This window comes from Tachypleus tridentatus, chromosome 9 (assembly GCF_004210375.1).
Source record: "Tachypleus tridentatus isolate NWPU-2018 chromosome 9, ASM421037v1, whole genome shotgun sequence".
Lineage (NCBI taxonomy): Eukaryota > Metazoa > Arthropoda > Merostomata > Xiphosura > Limulidae > Tachypleus > Tachypleus tridentatus.
Window position 1 is genome coordinate 132,477,916 of NC_134833.1, and position 23,377 is coordinate 132,501,292.

Sequence of the window (23,377 nt, forward strand, 5' to 3'; positions counted from 1 at the left end):
ACTTCTAACAGTGAGTTTTAACGACAAGTTAAGCTACTATTTTCAAATCGTACTTCTAACAGTGAGTTTTAACGACAAGTTTTTAAGCTACTATTTTCAAATCGTACTTCTAACAGTGAGTTTTAACGACAAGTTAAGCTACTATTTTCAAATCGTACTTCTAACAGTGAGTTTTAACGACAAGTTAAGCTACTATTTTCAAATCGTACTTCTAACAGTGAGTTTTAACGACAAGTTAAGCTACTATTTTCAAATCGTACTTCTAACAGTGAGTTTTAACGACAAGTTAAGCTACTATTTTCAAATCGTACTTCTAACAGTGAGTTTTAACGACAAGTTAAGCTACTATTTTCAAATCGTACTTCAAAGGAAAAATGAAGGAACCCGCTTGGTTTTGAATTATAAATAAATCTATGACATACCCGTTATAAACTTCACAAGCAGTATTACATAGTAAAAAAAAATCACGTGAAAGAGGAATACTTATTGTTATACAGGTCAAGTAACAAGTAATTTGTCATGTGCAAACTGAGAAGCACAAAACTTTTCTACATATTTTTTATATATCATTATTCCCCCCATCAAGAATCAGAGCTTTGAATCATAATAAAGACCTGTTTTTGTTTTGTTTTTTAAATCAGTTTTTAGGAAGTACCTTTTCGTTCATAGCCATTAGTTATCTGCGACTTTTAAACGATAGTGTTCTTTATAAGCCAATTTAGGGACTTGTGCTTCTAAGATATAATTGTACTGTGTGAGGGACACTACGGTGTTGGCGGACCGGTTGTGCTTGCTATCAGTGTACATTGTCAAGCTGGAAACACTAGCTGTAATTTGTGCATAGTACGTACAAGCAACCAGTTATGTGTTGGATCCAAACCCTAAGGACAAATTCACATGGATTTGTAGGCCTCGCGTTCGCGTGACTCATAACAATTTCTCCAACCAATCAGCATACAGTGCTTTGGGCCTTAAACTATCAAGTCGCCGATCGGGCCGGGAGCTGCATTAGCAGGCCTCTAGCTCGTGGGTCAGAACGTCCCAGGTAGAACGAAACAGGTGGGCCAAAAGCCAGCATAGGAGGCCAGTTAGTTGATTTCACACACGTGTTTACTGGTAACGAATAGTAGCACAACCGTTAGCCTTGTACGTTTTAAATAGTATTATGTACTTGAAGAAAAGTTAGCTTCAACAAACATCGTTAAGCCAAAGTGGGGTTACTTTTAGTTGTGGCTGCAACCCAGTTGTCGTAACACCAGGTAATGTAATATTAAATATAGTTTTTAACTGTACTAAACATTTATATCATAAACAAAATTGGTATCTCTTATCGTTAGCATATTTTAGGACTGAATTCATTTTTTTTATAAAGAATATTTAAAAATATATAATTTTTGACTTGTCTTGCAAGACCTAATAACATTACAATTTTCTACAAACAATTCTTACTTTAACAGTTTACGTTTAAATATTACTGTTCTTATGGAATGATGTTTAAATCTGTATAGTACTACGACTAGTATGAATTACAGTATATGTATTTATAACGAATTTATATATATATATGTATAACAGTAATGTCTTTTGAACATGTATTCACCTTAAAGTGCGGTATTATTAAATAATAAAATCAAGAGAAAAAATCTAATCAAACCCAGAAGTTAGTGACTGGTGTAATATTGTAGCACTAATCCTTTCATCACCAGTAACACTGAAAACATGTATATAATATGGACTTGTAGTGTTTCTTTTTATTGTTGTTGGCACAAAATCCCATTTTAATATAAGCTTGTGATTTTGAATACAGCACTAGCACTGTAACTACAAACCGTTATATTCGACAAATATATACGCCCACCTGCTGAAACCAAAAATCGTGGCGGGGATTAGTCATCGTATCAGTCCTCATGGCGCCAAAAGGGAGACAGTGTTTGCTGTGGTTGCTATGGGGACAGACGTCATAGTCGCTGAAGAACCACTAACGATATATCCCGCAACGTAGAGCTGCAATGTTTAAATTTGTTTTTACAGTTTACCTGATTAACAGTTAAACATTTGTAAATCGTTTTGTACATTTACTTAAGGATATATCTAAGAACATTTAATCGAATTGTACGAGAACGGATTGGGTTTACAGGACATAAATCATACACTAAAGACCTATTAACAATGTTTTGTATTTCAGTTGGAGATAAAAATTTTAATATTAGGAAACGTTAAATGCCATTTAGGCTGTGACCCCTTTATTCAAACTTTCGGTTGTATCGTTTATGTGTGTTTACACATTCTAATTATTACAAATGCACTCTTTTTTTGACACTTCGAAAGATAAAATCAATTTTTACAAGTAGTTTCAAGATATGGGAAAAATCCTCTCAACGGTAACTTGTATACTTCTTCCTTGTATATTTTTAAAACGAGTTTTCTATATGGCTTGATGACAGGTTTAAGACTATAAGAGATGTTCTAAGCAATTGATGAAGAAACCACTGAAACAGGTTTATAAAAAATGAAATACTGCAACGTTTCAATTAGAACTCGCTTTCCGCTATGTGATCAGTAGAACGTTGCGCCTTTTCATTTCCTTCAATCCTGTTTTTATTTTATAATATTACTTCATAGTTTCGTATTAGAATGGAACAAACTTAGACCCTGGTAACTATCTCGTTAGCATTCCGTTTGTAGGTGACACACTCACTAACGCTTTCGTTTGTGATAGCAAGAAACAAGAGACTTTATCTCATAAGAATCTGGGAAGATGCTTATATATTCATAACGTATGTTTACTTAGGCTTGATGCTAAGTGGCGCTTCGTGATGGCATTTCTGTAGCAGGGTATAATGGCTTGAGTGTGACCTTCCTTCTTTTCAGTTAGATCTCCCAGTGGCACATCTGTAACACTGAAGGGTTATAACGCTAAAATTCAGGATTAACTTCTTGCGTTGAGTGCAGAGCAAGAGCCCATTGGACAGTTTGTGCACGAGGAAAACTAACTTTTTCGTTTAGAATTATAAGCGTGTAGGTGCACTTTGTTATTCGCTGTAGTTTTTCAAGAGCACTGTTGTCATAAATTTCTTTATTTTAATATCATTAAAAGTAATTCGTTTGTCTTGCCCTTAACTGCATGTTGTTATAATTGAGGTATTGCTACGTTCTCTTAAAATTGTGCTTTTGAAACTTTTTACGTCAGAATGACCGAGGAACGAAAGTGCTCTCGCAACGCAGTCACCGAACTAGTGATCCGTAAAACTAGCTTCGTCATCTCCATTTCTCGTCAACTAAAGCGGCTCGAATTTCCTTCCTCACTGGTGCGTTCGGTCGAAATGGTAGTTGTAATATTGTCTCTGGTAATAATAGTACCAGTAATAATGTAAAGTGAGAAAAATGGCACCGGCAGTGTGGTCTCAGGTATCAATGGTACCATTAGTAACGTAAAGTGTTAAGTGTATATAATGTGTAGGTGTATAAAAAAAGGTACCATCTTTAGTGCAATATTATCTCACTTTACATTGTTGGAGGTACTTCTTTTGACTGTATCATTATGGCCGGAGCCATTGTTACCAATACCATTTCATCCGGATTCCGTCACCGCATCTTCGGATACATACACCTGCTGCACCTCTTGCCAGGTTTATTTTTGTTCCTTGTTTTCGACATTTGAAACATTTGATAACGTAAGACAAATACGGAATACATATTTTGCATGATTTATAAATTTTATTTGCTTACACTCGCATAGAGCATAATACAACAATCGAGTACGCTTGTACGTAGGAACAGTCTTAACGTTGGAGATACGTGAACAACGTTAGAGAAAGATTTGAATTTGGAAACTTTTTTTTACTGTCGTCAAAGTTTAGCTCACAAACGTTGTTTTTTTCCGTGATGTTTTTCAACTAGCGGCTTTAAGTTCCATAAATGAGGGGGTGTGGCATGCTGAAGATTCACTGTTAGTTACTTGTAGGCAAATAATAAAAATACTAACCGTAAAACGTATTACATGTGCGTATGAATGTGTGTGTACAAACGGCTGGTGTGATATTTAACAGTTGAGTGCATAAAACGGTTTAGTTCTGGCTGTTAGCTTGCAGTGTTTTAGTATACTTGTTACTACCAGCATGTTCTCAAATATAAGTTATTTTCGACTTTTAACTCTATCAGTATCATGAATTTTAACACGTTAAGTCAGCTTTCATACAAGCGAAAATTCTGTTTCTTACATTATTTTAATCCAAAACACCGTAGTTTACTTCATTTTTTCAATTCCCTCATAATGCAATTTTTTGAATACCTGACTGAGAGGGGAAGTGCTCGACCTTTCTCCCCTTTATTGCTCCAGGCTGACTTCTCTCACAACTATTATTTCACGAGTGATTCGTAGTCTTTTGTTCTCCTTTTTCGCGCTCCAATTCCGTGAACGTCCTTCACAAGTGGAATAGCAAAATTTTCGTTTATCAGATGAACACGATACCCACGTTTTTGTTTCTTTCTCGGGTAGTAGCGAGCGTGGTTAATGGTTAGTGTACTCGAACTGTGCATCCTAGAGTTTGGGGTTTCCATTGCCGCAAAAATGCGGTCTTCATTTTGGAATTACAGGTGCCCTATTTGGAGTAGCGGTTAAATCTCACTGTTCGGCTAGACTAGCGTAGTCCAACAGTTGGTGGCGGGTGCTGTTGGCTAGCTACCTTCCTTCTAATTTATCTATTCAAAAGTAGAGATAGCTATGTATTGATTGCCTTGAAAGTTCTACACAAATCTATATCAGTTATTCAATATAATTCTGGAGTTACGTAGTAGCAAATTAAAACTTTCGAAACGTTTTTTGTTATTGGTTTTCTTTTTTTCAATTTTACTAGAAAAATTACCACTCGGTTATAACTGCACACTTAAAAATTGCTATCAGTTTAAGGGTTGCCACCAAATTAGCAGAAACTTTTTCATACACTTTACTCACAGATTAATATTGTATGAATTATTAGTTGTATGAACTTATCTTTCGTTCTTTATGATACAGTTGCGTACTCATAAAGAGAACAGTCATCAGTACCTAGAGTGTCGCACAGTCAGTGTTTCACTCACCAAGAGAACAATTTTCAATGCCTAGTATTGGACACTCAGTGTTTCACAGACGTACAAACAACTAGCATTTATAAAATGGCGCTAAGATGCAAGGATCATATCATATATATAAAATACGATAAGGATGAATAAAATACAGAGAAGTTAGATTTCCGTATTTCCTACGGCTTGGTATAATACACGGTGCGTGCTTTTACCTCCCTTGACTATATCGTATTTTAATTATGCATGACGGGAAACACGGAAGTTTGATGTGTTGTAAAGGTCAGCGTTTTGAATCTGTTTACAATGTCTTGTATTCAGCACAAAAGCTACACCAGCAGTTCTGCCATTGCTTTGGTTAACGGTAGAAAACGTTTGAAATTCTTTAGTATCGTAAGAAAATTCATGCATCTATAGTTAATTTAACAACATAAAAAAAAAACGGTTGACATTCATGTGTCTTACACAGGATTAGAAAATACTTGTATATATGTATATAGCAGCCCGGCCCGGCATGGCCAAGTGGGTTAAGGCGTAATCTGAGGGTCGCAGGTTCGAATCCCCGTTGCACCAAGCATGCTCGCCCTTTCAGTCGTTGGAGCGTTATACTGTGACGGTCAATCCCACTATTCGTTGGTAACAGAGGTGGCGGTGGTTGGTGATGACTAGCTGCTTTCCCTCTAGTCTTATACTGCTAAATTAGGGACGGCTAGCGCAGATAGTCCTCGAGTAGCTTTGGGCGAAATTCCAAAATAAACAAATATATAGCAGCCTATTCGAAAAGGAAATTAAAATATTCGAACTCTTAATCAATATCGTTTGTTATTAGAATACTTTCTTCCCAACCCGAACAGTTCAATGTGGTGGTATTTCTGAAGGTGGTGAGGCCCTGATCGCCCTGTAGGTGTGACTTAACGGAGTGATTAAAATAATTGTCCCTCCTTTGGGAGAAAATTTATAAAATATACACAACGAGAGTTCGTTCTGGCGAAAGGTCACTGCGGTAAGGTTACTTTCCTGCACTAGATAAAGTTACATATCGAAGTAACCTTTAGATTATTACCGTACATCTTTTTTTCTTCAAATTGTAGTCATTAAAGGGTTTTTAGAAACTAGTCTTTCCTATCTCTCAATACAGGCCTGAACTACAAACATACTCGGATGTTTCGACATTTACTTTAATATTTTAACAATTTCTCTTGCATTTCTGAAAATCCAGGCTTGCTTAATTTGCATATGGCAAGTGTTTAGGCGTGTTCTTCACCATGAGCAGGCTCGGAACGGCCAGGTGATTAAGGCACTTGACTCGTAATCTGAGGGTCACAGGTTCGAATCCCCGTCACATCGAGCGTGTTCACCCTATCAGCCGAGGGGGTGTTATAATGTGACATTCAATCCCACTATTCATTGGTAAAAAAATAACGCAATTGGATGGGATGACTAGCTGCCTTCATTCTAGCCTTACACTGCTAAATTAGAGACGGCTAGAGCAGATAGCCCTCGTGTAGCTTTGCACGAAATTAAAAACAAACAAACAATCACCCCATGCAAATAGTATTCATTAATATACAGTGCTATCTAATAGTCATATAATGTTTTATTCAAACTTTTCTTAAACTGTACACAGAAGAAGTTTCTCTTAAAAACAAGAGATCAGTTTGGAAGCGAGGATTAGCGAGACGTTGTGGAGCGATTGAGTCCATTACACATAATTATAACCGTAACATCTGATATATTTTGGATGTCAAGGTCAAATGATAAAAGAAAGATATATCTGACGAACACTTTTCTCCTATCATGTTTTGTTTGTTATCGGCATTCGTTCTTTACATATTATAGAAATCTAAATTACTGGTATTAAATGGGCCAGGTGGGTTAAGGTGTTCGACTCGTAATCTGAGGGTCGCGGGTTTGAATCCACGTTGCACCAAAAATGCTCGTCCTTTCAGCCGTGGGGGCGTTATAAAGTTTCGGTCAATCCCACTGTTTGTTGGTAGAAGAGTAGCCCAAGAGTTGGCGGTGGGTGGTGATGACTAGCTGCTTTTCTTCTAGTGTTACAGTGCTAAATTAGGGACGGTTAGCGCAGATAGCCCTTGAGTAGCTTTGCGCGAAATTCAAAGCAAAGAAACAAACAAACTGGTATTAAATAGAACTGATTCTTTCCTGACGAGTTGTTTTTGGAAAATTGTTTACGAGTGCAAAACCTCGAAGTTTTTAACGTTCAACTGATTTTTTTAAAAATAATAATGATATAGCTTGCTATTAGTATAAACAAACGGCAAAGAAAATGCTTTGTAAGGCTATTTCTGCAAAATCCCTACGTCAAACAATACAATACCTGTACATGGGTACATGCTAACACTGTGGTAGTGTTACATCAGATCTGTAACCTTCAAACTTGTTCTCATGCCTAAGTGAATTCCGTATGTTCATGTTTGTATATAGTGTTACCCTTGGTGGTGTATAATATACACATCATATACTAAAGGAACAGGTAATTTATTACAAAAGTAGCGTAGCACTTTACCAATGTTTAATGAAGATATTTCTGTTGTAATGTAACCTGACGACAAAAACCAATATATTAATACAGAATGATTGGTACACACGCGAATGAAGTAATAGCATCAGGGCTATTAGAAATGAATGATTAACAAAATATAGAACAGTTATAAACAAAGGATTCTGCTTTTACAATAGATTTTCAATATGTAGCAAATGTCAGTATTTTTAAGAGTGCTTCATATTTTGTTTCATGAAAAAAATATTTCTTTATTTAGTTAATGTTACCATATACACGAAAATGTATTTTATACAACACTTTAGTGAAAGAACGTGCCCACACACTAATCGTTTAACTGTTTAGCAACCTGTGCTTAGGTTACCAGTGCCAAGGGTTGACCACGCCATCTACCCGGGGCAGTATATTGCATTATATCGGCTGTACGTGTAGTTTCAACCTGTTGCTAGGACTAAAGATTATAGAGAAAATTCCACATTTAAAATAGTTATATATTAAAAAAAATACTTGTTATATGGGAACTCATTTTCAACAGAGGCTTAAGATTTCTTCAATAATGTATCTGATGTCAAATGCGCTTTCCTTTCTTGTCAATGAATATACCCCACCCGGACAGTAGTCCTTGCAATATCCTGCATAGTTACACGTCATTTATTGAAATCAACATTCTCGTGTCCTGAGGAAGTATCAAGGTAGTAATCCCTGATGATGAGAAAACCCACTTGTAGAGAAAATTATATATGTAAAGAACATCTGGTATGGGTAAAGAAAGATTCGTTGTTAGTTTACGACTAGCTCGATTTTGTTGTACAGCATAATTTGGTTTTCGAAACGTCATGTACCATGTCCAAAATTTCCTTTAAAAATTTATAATTCTTAATATACCGTTAGTATGGGGGTGAGTAGTTATAACAACATTAAATGTTTATTTTTAATTTTCATTCTGTATTCATTCCAAATACAATAGCAACTTTTACAGTAGGCAAGTTGTGAGTTTAATTATTGCAATATTTCAACCCACGATAAGGTGAAAGCCCGATAGTGTTGGTCGAAGCATTGTAATCATTAGAATCAGATCTGACCTGGTGTAAAAATTATTGTTACTCTATTTTTTAATTAATTATTCATTTCAGAAGGCTATTTGTTAAATACTGTATATTATTTTCGAAATACGTAAAATATCAAACAAAAGAAGTAGAAATTACGCTTATATTAGTAGTAACAATAGGGAAACAAATATTTTATTAACGGTCACCATGATTTTGAAGTTAAAAATATGACACATTTCTTTACAGATGTAGGGATTTTTTGCTTAAGTCATCCTTTTTGATGGAGAAGTTAGATTTTATTTTGTCTACATTATCAGTGATGACGAGAAAACCCACTTATAGAGTAAAATATATATGTAAAAACGGCTCGTTTGGGTTAAGAAAATTTTGTATGTAGAGGAGCGAAGAACGTTTCGACTTTCTATATTTATGAACATTATGTTATTATGACTTTTTTCACAGTTTGCTGACAAAAGAAAATTAGTGTGTGATCTAAATCATCCAGTAAGTTAAAAACGATTCAACTTAAACTATTTATTGTATTTGTACATAAATTCTTGCATTCTAAATTAGTAACAGCCAGCTAATCGCAAACTGAATTATCATATTGTGTTCAGGCTAGACGTTATCATCCCCGCTTCAATAGCACAGCGGCATGTCTTAGTTCTTGCAACACTGGAAACCAAGTTTCAGTATTCTCGGCCCACCGAGCACAGACAGCACATTGTGTAGCTCTGTTCTTAATTACAAATAAATAAACGTTATCTTAGCTAAACCTTCTCTAAATACTCATGTCAGAAACTCTAAGATGAATTTAACCTGACTTTTCGCAGTCTTCTCAACAATACATTTCCGCGCACTGCAAGTAGTTTCACTTTATTATTGCGATACTGTGCCCCGTGTAAAAGTGTCGAACGCGCTTTAAAACTGAAGTTATATTTAAATATATGTATGAATGTGTTCGTGTGTGCATAAGAATAAAAGAAAATAATTATCATACATATATTTTTCTATAGAAAGGAATGGAAGAGAAAATTAAATTGTATATCCAATAAAACTACATTCGTTATATTATTTCTTCTGAACAATTCTTGTCACATAAAGATTTATTATTTTGCAAAATTATTAAAAGTATTAGAGCTAATGATATGTAAGCTTTCTGGAAGTCATATTAACAAGAGTAACCGAGTTTCTTAGCCTAATTTCCTGATACCTTGTGCATCACTATGTCATCCTCTTTTCTATATATAAATACAGCCACTACTTTTACGTCTGCAAAATTATTGTATGCCTTTTACAACGGAACTACCGATGACGCCTTTTACCATTTTCGATCAGTGGAACGCTGAAAAATTGCACATCAACATTAGAATGTTGGGAATTTTCTGAAGTGCAAACTGGAAATAGACGGGATTTGAGCCTAGGACTTTGGTTATTACCGAGATGCTTTAACCTATTAAACTACTGGTTTTACGAACACCATAACTCTCGATCTCACTTGTGAATGGCGGGATTTGTAAGCTACAATTATCGACTTGTATACTAAGAACTCTCTTACTGCTATTTTCATTGGAATAGCCGAACAAAGACTTTTAGCTGTGAAAACTATTTTGGTGGCAGAGCACCTTGAATATGTGAAAGGTAACTTGTACAAGTTATATTGCTTACGATAATATTATGTATGCCCTGGTCTGATTAACTAAAGGAGTGTACCTAAAAGTCACTATAACCAGAAAACACCTATCATGAAAAAAGTAGAAAAAAAAAACACAATTGTATAAATCCGGTAACTCAAGAAACTTCGAAATAAACTATTCTTTAATTGCGAGGAAGGACGGTGTTGTTTGTGAAAGCATCCTGTTTGTCGTGTTTCATTAAACGTGGCTTTTAAAAGTGCACGGTTTATGGTGTTTCTTTAAAACTGCTTTTCAACAATGCTCTGATTATTGGGTTCTTTATATTAGGTTGTCTAGAAATAAACGTCGTTTTTGAACTGCGAAGTTTTGAAAAGTATTAACCAGTATGGTAAAGCATGCTTTAAACAAAGTAAGCACCGTTGCCTTCAATACACTTTTGCCAACGTATAACGATGCCATTTATAACCCTGCTGTAGAAATCAGAGTTTCTATGGTCAGTGAATTATCTGAAAGCTTCTTCTGCACCAGCCTGGTTTTGAAAGCATTTATTGTTCAAAAAGTTGTCAAAGTGCTTGAAAAAAATTGAAAATCTATAGGGGAATAAGGTGGATGAAGTGGAATATCGATTCCCAATTCGTTCAATTTTTGAAGCGTCATCCTTGACAGGTCTCATAACGCTGATTTTGTTGATCTTCAGTCAGTTCATGCGGAACCACTTATCCAACTTTTTAGTTTTTTCCAATCGCATTCAGGTGGTTGGCAATGCTTGATTTGTTTGTGCCTAGCTTTTCTGCAAGCTCACGTACTGTTGTACAAGGGTCTGTCTCAACTGCTTCCCTTAATGTGTTTTCAACTAAAGATGGCTTCCTTCCACAACCTTCATGGCCTTCAAGATTTTCATTTCCATGTCGAAACCTATATAGCCAACGCTGAACTGTGCGTTTAGTAAAAGATCCATGGCCGAATGCCAAGTTGATGTTTCGTGTAGTTTCGGAATCTTTTCGTCCAAGTTTGAAGTCGTAGAGGAAAATTAGACGAAATTCCTTGTCCATGCTGCCTTGGGGGTTGTGAAACTTACTCTGAGTATAGTTGGAACAACAGACAATTAAGTCACCTTGTAAGCGACAAACGTTGGATTAAACCAACCAACGATAAGTTACTCAATATTCAGCTTCTAAATATCATCGTGAGAATTCCGACGTTTATTTCTGGACAACCTAATAGTTCCCTTTCGCAAGTGTTTGGATTGTCATGTTTATTTAGATCTTTCTTTCTAAGGTGCACTGTTTATTGTGTTTTGCTAGAGCTGCCCTTCGAAAGTGCTCTGTTTATTGTTTTTCCTTAGAGTTGCTTTTCGAAAGTGTTCGAATTATCGTATTTTTATAGGACTGCCTTTTAAAAGTACTCGGGTCATCAGATTTCTCTAACTCTTCAATTGTAGTTGGCATCAAGCAATGCAGGTATTTTGCGTGCAACATTTTGAATGACCCGCCGCAAAAATTCGTGAAACTTTGCGCGTGGGATGGTACGCAGATTCACACAAGCCACAAACGAAGTAGTAAATGTGAGTTAAGCCTTATTTTGTTGAAATATGCAAAGATGAGTTTTTACTTGTTATTATTCTACTCAGAATCTTTGGCGACGAAAATACCATTAGGTTCATATTTTAAACCTATATCCACGTGTATCCAACATGATATTAAAAAAAACACAAACAACTGTTAATGTTCTATCTCCTCGACTCCATCTTTCACCAGTGGATCAGCAGTAAGTCTGTGTGTCTAAAGCACTAAAACATCTGGTTTCGATGCTCGTAGTTGGCAGAGCACAGCTTTGTACTTTAAAATAAACCAATCAACGTTACTGTTACTCTTTAATTAAATATGAGGTACATTAAAACATTCATGAAACTACTATATGTAAAAACTGATACACAGAAGAAAAAAAAATTATTTGAGCTTGTTCCTAAGCGCATGTCTGGCTGCACAATGAAGTACTTGTGTACACCTCTGCAAGGGAATAACTCTAAAATTTAGCCCTAAAAGCCTTCAAAGTTACTGCTAAGCCATTGGGGGAGGGGAGGTGATAAATAGACCAACATTTCACAAAAGAATGTGGAACAAATATAACATTTTGTATTACCAATTTTATGAAGGTAACAAATCTGCCAACAGTATTGACTAATGGAGGTCCGGCATGGCCAGGTGGTTAAGGCGTTTTACTCGTAATCCAAGGGTCGCGGGTTCGAATCCCCGTTACACCAAACATGATCGCCCTTTCAGCCGTATGGGCGTTATAATTTGACCGTCATTCCCATTATTCGTTGGCAGAAGAGTAGCTCAAGAGTTGGCGGTGGGTGGTGATGACTAACGCCTTCCCTCTAGTCTTACACTGCTAAATTAGAAACAGCTAGCGCAGATAACCCTCGTGTAGCTTTGCGCGAAATCCAAAAATAAACAAACAAACAACTAACCAACGGAAGTCTTCTGTTGTACGATAAACCCAACTTTATACGTACACCATGGTACTGGCTCTTCCCGTATAGTTTTAAGTTGATTTCACTAAAATATTTCGTAAGCGTAACACTCTAAGCATACAATGTACGTAGCCTGTTATGTAAGCTTTATGGGTCAGATGTCGCATTTGTGTTCACAAGTATCTATTAATGATATATTGAGAAATTGGATATAAGAATACAGTTTGTAAATACTAAATTACTATAGTACTTAATAAATGTTGGTTGTGGTTTTAATAGTATTGGTTGGCAACACACAAGAAAACTATTTTGCTATTTAATTTCGTGTAGCACGTACAAGATAAAGTATATGAAAGACACGATTGTGATGTCTTTTTGATATCACGCAAATAATGAATAGACCTTTGAACAAGTCACGTGCTTAATTTAACAAACACAGGTAACAAGTTAGCCTGTGTTTACGCATTGAATTCGCTAAATTCGGAATAGCTTTCTCTATTACCTATTTCCTGCCACGGTTATGTGGCATATTCATTCATACTATTCGTAAGTTACACACACTTATAACTTGTTAAGACAGTGTTTTCAACACTGACATCCTGATGTGATCTGTTAAATACAACTTATTACAGTTTATTAAGCAGTGTTGCACATTAAGTACGTCTTTAATATAGAGTGTACAGCAACATATAAAAAACGTATTTACGTTCTCTATCAATATGCTCCAAAACTAAGAACCCCTTTTCCTTATTAATAGTTTCTGAAGTTTTACATAATTGAGTAGTGTAAACATTTCAGCAGAAAACGGCGTTTAAAACTATTTTGTCACTATATTCATCATGATAAGTCGTATCTATTGCTTTGCCTTTTTTGGTAATTTCGAAGTGACAAAGCAATAAGATAGAGGGCGTTGTCTCGATAGTCAATGCGAATTGGCATTGTAACTGTTTTAACTATCTGTGAAATGAGGGGATAGTTTACAACCTCTCATTTTATTTGTTTGTGACGTTGCATATTCGTTTCCTCAAGTTCTATGTATATTGTGTTTTAATCGGGTCATCGTTCCTGTTCCTTACAAATACTCACAAAACTGACCTTTGCACCAAACGCCAAAGAACCTGAGACAATGACAATGCGTAAGTATAGAGTTTTGTAAGAACATAATGTTTAGGGAAAACAAGGGACCCGTTGATCTGTATAGTATACTTACTTGTACAGGAACAAAGAAAATGATTTAGAACAGACTTTAAAATATATTTTAACACCTGTACTCTCACATATGCAGAAATATAAAAAAATTACAAATCATAAGGATGCCGATTCGAGATATTGTCCATTTAATCCAACACTCAGCTCACGTTGAAATTTGCTTGGGCATTTATTAAGATAAAGACTAGTTGTTAAATTAAAACAATTAAACGTAAAATCATATATTAATCTATTCAAAGTGCGAGATGGGTACTGGTACTTCACTTAAAACCCAATATATTACAATGTCTTTACATTAAAAAATTGCACTACCAATAACTCAACGTAGCTAAAAATATAACTAGTTGTTTACTTAATAAACAAGTTTTGCCATCATGCCTGCAGTGGGAAAGTTCATGTCACGTGTTATGACTGTGACTATAAGAAACAGCACTTGAAAATAGAAGAAAACATGCAGGACGGAAACTGAACATTTAATCAATAGCCTCAAGATATCGTCATGATAGAAAGAACCCTTAGAGTGCTATAAAGAACAAACACTGTTTTAAATGACTCTGAACTACTTGTTCTTTATAAAAAAACCCAATCATTCGCCAGGCAATCAGTATAACACTAATATGAACTTTTAGATCAAACATTTTGCCTCTGTCAAATGATCATTTTAACACTAAGGCTATTACACATTGTTTGGAACAAACAGTTTTACTGTGTCAGAAGATCGTAATGTAACTAAAACAATATTTGGAATAAATACTTTCTTCTCTACCAGAAGATCATATAGTAACTACAACAGTTAAACAATATTTCGAACAAACACTTTTTTCTCTACCATAAGATCATATAGTAACTACAACAGTTAAACAATATTTCGAACAAACACTTTCTTCTCTACCAGAGGATCATATAGTGACTACAACAGTTAAACAATATTTCGAACAAATACTTTCTTCTCTACCAGAAGATCATATAGTGACTACAACAGTTAAACAATATTTGGAACAAACACTTTCTTCTCTACCAGAGGATCATATAGTAACTACAACAGTTAAACATACGTATTATTTATGACCAACATTCTTTTCTATTGTTGTTTTTCTTGACCAGTGATTACACGTAATGTTTTAAAAACTACCTTTTATATAAACAATACTTTTTTTTAAAGTGCGTCCATTAAATAGTTTATGTTTTCTGTTATTTATTCTAGATGAAATGGAATACTTTCTTTCTTCCCTCCCCAAATTAAAACTTATATGCACGATTTTTTCTTTTGCTTCTCTGTTTCTCCTGACATCGTACTGTTAGAAGGTATATAATAGCTTATTAAATTTAACTCGCTATTAAAGACCTACCAGTTACTATTAATTCTCTCGATATCGGTAATAGACGTCTACTTTCTGAGCCACCCCCAACCCCCTATAACGTGAACATTCATCATCTACTTCATTTATATACAAGTCCATGCTGACTGACTTCCTGCCATGTGGCAGCACGTGTCTGTTTTTACAAAGTGGCCGCTTTAATAAACTAGCACTGGCGACACCGCCCTATTTATGGGGAAACCATAAGTTCGGCTAATGATTATATTTAATGTTCCTTTGTCACTATAACCTGAAAATTACGTTATCTGTTCTCCTGCTCTCCCATTTTAATTCAAAGAAATTGTTCAAATTCAAATCTATGTACATAAATTTGAGTTGTCAAACACTTTCAGCAACTAATACGATCAATTTACTGGTTGTTGTTTCTTTCAACTAAGGGACATTCACTTTTTTATATTCAACTGTAATATATGGGAGGAGGTAACTTAAAGTAAAGCATAACCTAAGGACATCAAGGGTCTGTTAGTTTGCTTGTTTTGGAATTTCGCACAAAGCTACTCGAGGGCTATCTGTGCTAGCCGTCCCTAATTTAGCAGTGTAAGACCAGAGGGAAGGCAGCTAGTCATCACCACCCACCGCCAACTCTTGAGCTACTCTTTTACCAACGAATAGTAGGATTGACCGTCAAATTATACGCCCCCACGGCTGGGAGGGCGAGCATGTTTAGCGCGACGCGGGCACGAACCCGCGACCCTCGGATTACGAGTCACACACCTTATGCGCTTGGCCATGCCAGGCCAAAGGGTCCGTTAGTCCGTCAAGGCTGTCCTTTCCTCACTCGCCCTCGAGAAACATTAAAAATGAAACCTACACTGTGTTTTTAGAGAAATCATCGATTATCCTCTTAAACGTCTGGAAAGTGCTGGTCTTCGCAACTTCCGACGGCAACTCGTTTTGTGTGTCATATATTTTGTTAGAGAAATACGGGTAATCAACTGTAGCTTTGGCAAATTTAACTTTGTGTTCTATCGTTCTATTACCTTCAGGGTATAACACAAATAAATTAGAGGCCTTTATCGTATTATTCCCGTTCCCTATGACCTTTGTAAGCTTCAGTAAGATCATGTCTTATCCATCTTTCTTAAGAGAGGTATAAACTGAATATCTTGTAAAAACGTATAATAACTGAATTTAGTGCTTCATTTGAATGTTTTGATAATATATTTGCATATAAAATTTTGTTGAAAGGTATTCAAATTAAGACTAAATCATTCATAATTGACTGGTTTCCTATTAGAGAACGCAGTCCAGTGAGTATCATGCTGAATTGTACAGCTGTGGTTTGCATCTCGTTACCGTTAACATGCGAAAACAAAATCTCTCTGTTCTTTGGAGCTGGGGGTGGATTGTAGAAATGACGGTTAAATCCAACCTTTCTGTCTGACAAGAGTCGCCCAGGAGTTGGTGCTGTGTAATGTCGACCAGCTGCTTCCCCTCTATTTCATCATTTCGAAATTAGGGGCTTCTGGAGCAAATAGCCTTCGTATAGGTTTGCAGGGTATACAACAAACAAAACCGTATTGAATCTTATCAATTCAGTGGAGAACTCTAGCAGCTTAATATTCCAACACTTTAATTTTTCTTTTCTGTCAATTTACTCGTGAATCAGCAAGTTCTTTGTCCATAGGTAAGTAAAAAGTTGAGCTTTGCTTAACGCTCGTCGCTTGAAGCTAGGCCTATTTAGATAATGCCAATTATGTTTCGTTTGGCTTCAGCTTCCGAGGTTATTATTGACACTGATTTTCTTAGCTTAATTTCTTTTGCCTTAAAACTACCATTATACACGAACAGTCAAGTGATACGTCCTCGAAACGCTTTATATGTGTGTGCTTAAAAGTGCTTACGTGTATCACCACGGGCACTTACTCTGCTCTAACAACAGAATGCGGTGCCTTCGCAACGGTTTCTCTTACAGTATCTTTACTAGGCACGGAAATAGCTCAAAGTTAATTTCATTATGTTAGATTTTGTTAAGAACAAATTGGCATAAGAGTGTGTGTGTTTTCTTATATCAAAACCACATCGGGCTATCTGCTGAGCCCACCGAGGGGAATTAAACCCCTGATATTAGCGTTGTAAATTCGGAGACATACTGCTGTACTAGCGTGGGGCTACCATAAGAAGGGAAATTTCATGTCTCAATCATAGTTTTAGAAACACAACCATAAGTTTTTATCACGATCGTGCCTGTCTGTAAACCATTGCTACAGTCGGATTAGTTAAATTTCTGTGCTAACCGATGTGTGATTTTAAGAAGCTTAATGATTGGTTTGTTTTGAATTTCGCACAAAGCTACACGATGGCTATCTGCGCTAGCCGTCTCTAATTTAGCAGTGTAACACTAGAGGGAAGGCAACTTGTCATCACCACCCAACGCCAACTCTTGAGCTACTCTTTTACCAAGGAATAGTAGGATTGACCGTCACAATATAACGCCCCCACGGCTGAAAGGGCGATCATGTTTGGTGCGACAGGGATTCAAACCCGCGACCCTCGGATTACGAGTTAAATGCCTTTACCCACCTGGCCATGCCGGGCTCGCACTCGTATAAATCGCCTAAAAGCAAATCTGTTTTACAACATTTAATAAAATAAGCTCATACGTTTACAAGAATACAACAATATTATTTCAACTACTACATTTTCAAAACTGATTAGGCTGAAAATGTCTTCTTAATATCTTGCGATAGGTAAAGTACTCACAAAAGAATGTTATTTGAGAAACCTGAAACTGGTCATGGGATAACGGTGTGTACAAAGTATATTTGATTTTCAATAACTGTCTAAATCTATTGAAATAAATAATTAGCGCTGCATGATTATTTTCTTGTCTTAAAGATGTCACAAAAGAAACAGTAGGCCAATGGTAGCACAGAATTTGTTAACGTTTTATGAGATGTATTCTGGACAGGCCTCCTCGCGACGAGCGCTAACAACTACACGGCAGATGTTATGGGAGACAAACTAAACAGCTGCTTGTTTAGGTTATCGCTTCAAACTGAATAGGTTGACAGCTTAATCATCTTAAAGACGTAATCTGAACATTCTGTAATAAACTGGATACAAGGCCGGCACGCGTACAGCATATATTAAGTTCTATCTTTATAATTTTCATTACCACAGATGTCAAAGAAATTTTTGTCTTTGTTTTTTTTAGTGTGCTTTACATGAATCAGTCTGCGTAAAAATACGCATTTCTACAAGGAAACTCTCGATATACAGCGTATTTTACTTGAATTTCTTCCAACTGTCCACTTAGTCGTTAGCGAATTGAGTGCTGTGAAAATAAACAAAAGACTTTTGTTTATTAGTTTTAGTACAGAACTACACCATGATGTCCAAAGCGGGAACTGAAATACGAATTTTAGCGTTACAAGCTCTGAAGCTTACCGCTGAGCCACTGGGTCTCCCGCTGGTACAGCTGTAAATCTACGGATTCACAAGACTAAAACCAGGGGTTCGATTCCTCTCGGTGGGCTCAGCAGATAGCGTGATGTGGCTTTGCTTGAAGAAAACACACACACTGAGCCACTGGAGAATTTAAGCAATAGAAACAAAGATAACTTTGCATATGATACAGCTCTCGCGTGGTATTTTGTTTGGAGGTTTATTAATACATAAAAACGACATTGGAAATAATTTTAACATATTGAAAGAACTGATCTAATTATAACTGTATTATTTTCTACATAATGCTTGTTCTGAACATTACACTGAAAGTGTCAACCCCTGATGAAAGCTTCAAGAGACAGGCATATAGCTAAACATAAATATTGTAATTGTTTATGTGAGGTATTATAGGGAATGATCTGAAATACAGTTTCATACATCTTTTTGGGATCCTGATTGTTATATAATCTTGAGGAACTGCACTACGTTAATATAAATTCCTAACCTTGGAATGCACCATTTTTCTAAACGTTTTATGCAATATATTATTTATGGGTCCATGACTTTGTAGGATGTGGGTTAACGGAACCATGAATACAAAGAAGTCACACGAACATTGAGGTGGACTCATAATAAAACCCAGTGTGGTTTTGCGCTAAAAGTCATATACACAAAGTCTAGTACACTTATTTTTATATTTTCAGTACATGCAACACATAAACACACATATATATATCAAAGAAAGGCTTAATCTAGTCAGAACCAATTTGAAACAGACAATTTGCTTTGACTTTTGGATGAAGATTCCAGACGCTTCTGAGTCAAGAATAATGAATTCCATCTGAACTATAAATTAAGATCATACACATTTCTGGTGTAATAATGAATTAATAAAAGCTTATTAATTTCCAAAGAAGGAAGATGTTACGATGTATTCTAGCTGTACCTTTCAGTTTCAGTTGTATTTTGTTGAGATTTTATTCATGGTTTTCCAGGTTATTTCGCTTGTCCTAAAATACACCGAAAATATAGAAATACACACAACAAATCATCCTTAAAGATTAAGTTAACCTTCAAGTTAGAAAAAAAAATGTTGTGGTTATACATCACAGACCTTTACAGTACTTGCCATAGCACAATGTTTCCTCCGTCCAGTAATATAATGTTTGACAGTGTGCAGACGAGGTAGCGTGGCGCCGTTCCTAATTTCGGACCACTAACCACGGAAAGGTAACCGGTCAACAGGAACCCACTGCTGTTTAATTACATGTTATTAATTAATTAATTAATATCCCTTTTTATTGTATTTAATTATTTATTGTTATTATGTATCATTTTTTGCCATACGTTTCCAAGTAAACGTGAGGGGATTGCATTTTTAATACAAACTAAAGAAGACGGGGTTAAGGCTGTTAATTGCATTATACAAATAGGGTAAACGAACTCAAGTTCAGCCTTCAATCACACAACATGGTATATACTTTATATAATTGCACAAACTAATCAAGTTAATTCAAATTAACTATTGTATTCTCAAAATAACTCGAAGCTAATAAAATATTTATAAGAAAATTAATATTTTAATTTAAGTAAACGATAATTAAAGCTGTAAAGAATTAACTAAATGAGCTAGATGCTTTTTCTCTTTTCGTATAATGTTACTTTATTTAATTATTAAAAGTATTTTGCTTAACAATAACTGAGTTATTTCATTTTGCCGTCTTCTCACATCTTAACGCCTATATGTTATGTATTCGTTCGACACTAGAGAATAGGTGTAATATACTATATGAATTTTCACGCAAGACTATACGAGTGCTATCTCCGCTAGCCGTCCCTAATTTAGCAGTGTAACACGTAGAGGTAAGGCCACCCACCGTCAACTTTTGGGCTATCTTTTACCAACAAATAGTGGGATTGACCCTCACAAAATAACTCCCTCACGACGGAAAGGGTGGTCATGTTTGATGTAAGGGAGATTCAAACACGCGATCCTCATATTACGAAGCGAGCGACCTAAGCACTTGGCCATGCCGGACCACCATATGAATTTCGGACAAACAAAACTGAAACCCTAATTTACTACAAAATTGCACAGTCTAAGCAAACTGAGCCATTTTGACATAGTGTTATTAAAATAACGCAAAATCAATTGAAAAATTTATAAGAAATTAAGAAGAATCTTAACTGAGCATTAAATAACAAATTAATTGTCTTTACTTTTCCGCGCTCCCGCTAACCATGAAACACGTGTGTTTCGTATTGTTTCAAAAACAAAGGAATCGTGTATGTACAGACAATAAACATCTTAAACGTCACTTCAAACGGAAAAAAAAATCAACTCCACACAAGAAATATCCCCAAAAATATTTTACTTTGTTACGTTTTGTCTTTAGCCCTCAACGATTGTCTCTTCTGGTACAGAAGTACGCTCACGGATTTACAACGCTAAAATCAGGGGCTCGATTCTCCTCGGTGGACACAGCAGATAGCCCAATGTGGCTTTGCTAGAAAGAAAACACACACACACAGAACTGAGAGAACCATTAAAGATACTCGAGTATACCCAGGTAGATTCAAATAGCTGTTTAAAGCATCGTCTTTCGACTGATACGTACATGCAGTTATTGTCTTAATTTCACAGGTTACATCGAAATATTAGCCGGGGATTAATTTATTTTACGTTTATAACCAAGACGTATCTCAGCAATGATTTTAATCTTATCTAAATGTTCTTCGTAGTAAAGATGAAATGTATAAAGATCGTTTTATACAGCTCTCTCTTTTTTTTATCTAATTATACCTTTTTGAACATGTTGGTACTAGTTAGCTCAGTACACTGAAATGTCTGTTTATCAAACATTATCGTAGAGGGGTGTAGATTGTGTGTCACACGCTCACCTTTGATAAGTCGTGAGTGAATATTTGTCTGAAACGAACTTCGAAGGGGAGTCCTTTGTACTAGCCAACGTTGAAAAAAAAATGTGCGTTCATAGATCATGTAGTGTAGCCATCTCAGCTTTACCAAAAGTCACTTGATTTGGTTGATTAGACACCACAATGTTTATATTCTTTCGAATAACGTCCCATTGTTCACAGTTTGGTTACTTTATGGTTCGAAATCTCTTTAGTATTGCTTAAATACCTAGAAATACGCTTTTTGTATTCGAACATCAAGGAAGACGTTAATTTCGGATAACTCCATAGGTAAGTAATTTAGACTCTCTCAATCTCAGTTTCAAGCTTTTTATGAGTGATTTGTTTCAGTTAAAATACATTTAGTTCCTAAACTTCCCAAGCTCAAACATTTTACTTTATTCGTTCTGTTCTCTAACTCAATTTCCTAAAAAAAAAAATACAAAAACACTGCTTGATCTTGTATAAATTGAAAGTGTATAATTTTTAGTTTGACCTTCGATTTACTGACTTGTTTAATCTCACTGAATATTTTTTATTTTCATCTGTCACTTAGTGTAAACAAGTGAACAGACCAACTGGGTGAATTCATTCATGTATGAAATACAGAGAATCCCAGCAGTAATTACTGGGATTAACTGAAGTACTGATGGAATTTTTATTTACATACTTTTGTGTGATTCGTATGTATTAGGGATTTTGTAACCAACCAAGTCTCGGGCCTCAGCAATTTGTCAAATAAATAATTTAGAAAAAAAAACCGTTTAAAAATCCTACAGAATCAATAGTGATCGGTAATTCTAGGGTTAACATAAGGTTAGATTTATCTTCAAGGAAAATTCGTCCCTGTAATCGTGTTCTTTGTTCTTGTACTTGTAGGACTTAAAACACCGCCCAGGCCTCTTCTCGTTCTTTTATTCATTTAGATATTAAGAATAAATTATTATTTAAACTACAGTTATATGCCTAATTATTTCAACACCTGCCGCTTTCCGCAAATAGTATATCTTTAATCCATCTTCCTGGTATTTTAGACTAAAAATACTATAGTAGTATTATGTAGTATTATATATATTATCATAATTATTTTGCATAATGTCATAATATTTCGTCAAAGTCAGCTGACTTTACGTAGCTGCTCCTTGTATTCAGAAGCTGGACATTTAGAACGGACTGAGGCCTTTTATATTAAGACTAGTTGTCAACTTTTAGCAATATAAATAACATAGCAGCTGTTTTGGTTCTCAGAAAACAGGCTATTACAGCGAACTCAGTTATTGAGGAACAGTCAGCATTCTTAAGACACTTTACGACAATATACTGATACGATTTTCATAAAATGGTGTAACTAAGCGAACCATGCCAGTATCGTTCATCAGTTGATCTGCTACAGTCGACAGATTGTGAAAGGGAACATCCAACATTGTTTGAATGTAGCAAGTAATTTCTTTAGTATTTCAGAAGTTGCTCTATTATTGTAATGGATATAATGCATGAAAAAAAGCTGGAATTGTGACGTAAATTACATATATCACTCTAATTTTTCAGAGCTTGATTTGTTATAATGAATTTGGTTTGGTAAAAACAAAGGACAATGACTAGTTATTATCTTAGAAAACAAATAACTGTTTTGACTTTTGTAAGTTGTTCCTTATTACAATGAATTTGATCTGGTAGATTTGGTTTATGTTGAATATTGCGCAAAGCTACACGAGGGTTATCTGCGCTAGCCGTCCCTG

General features: G+C 35.6%; 1 long non-coding RNA gene across 3 annotated transcripts in view; it reads left to right on the forward strand.

Moving 5' to 3' along the window:
• The first annotated feature begins 981 nt into the window (after positions 1–981).
• LOC143227255 (uncharacterized) overlaps positions 982–23,377 on the forward strand; it is a 53,563-nt gene continuing 31,167 nt past the window's right edge. For 2 of the 3 annotated variants that reach the window (XR_013014965.1, XR_013014966.1), the window contains exon 1: positions 982–1,259. This is a non-coding gene — a long non-coding RNA (uncharacterized LOC143227255). Of the gene's footprint in view, positions 1,260–21,667; positions 21,930–23,377 lie in introns of those variants that run through there. The other variant, XR_013014967.1, reaches the window with a different exon arrangement.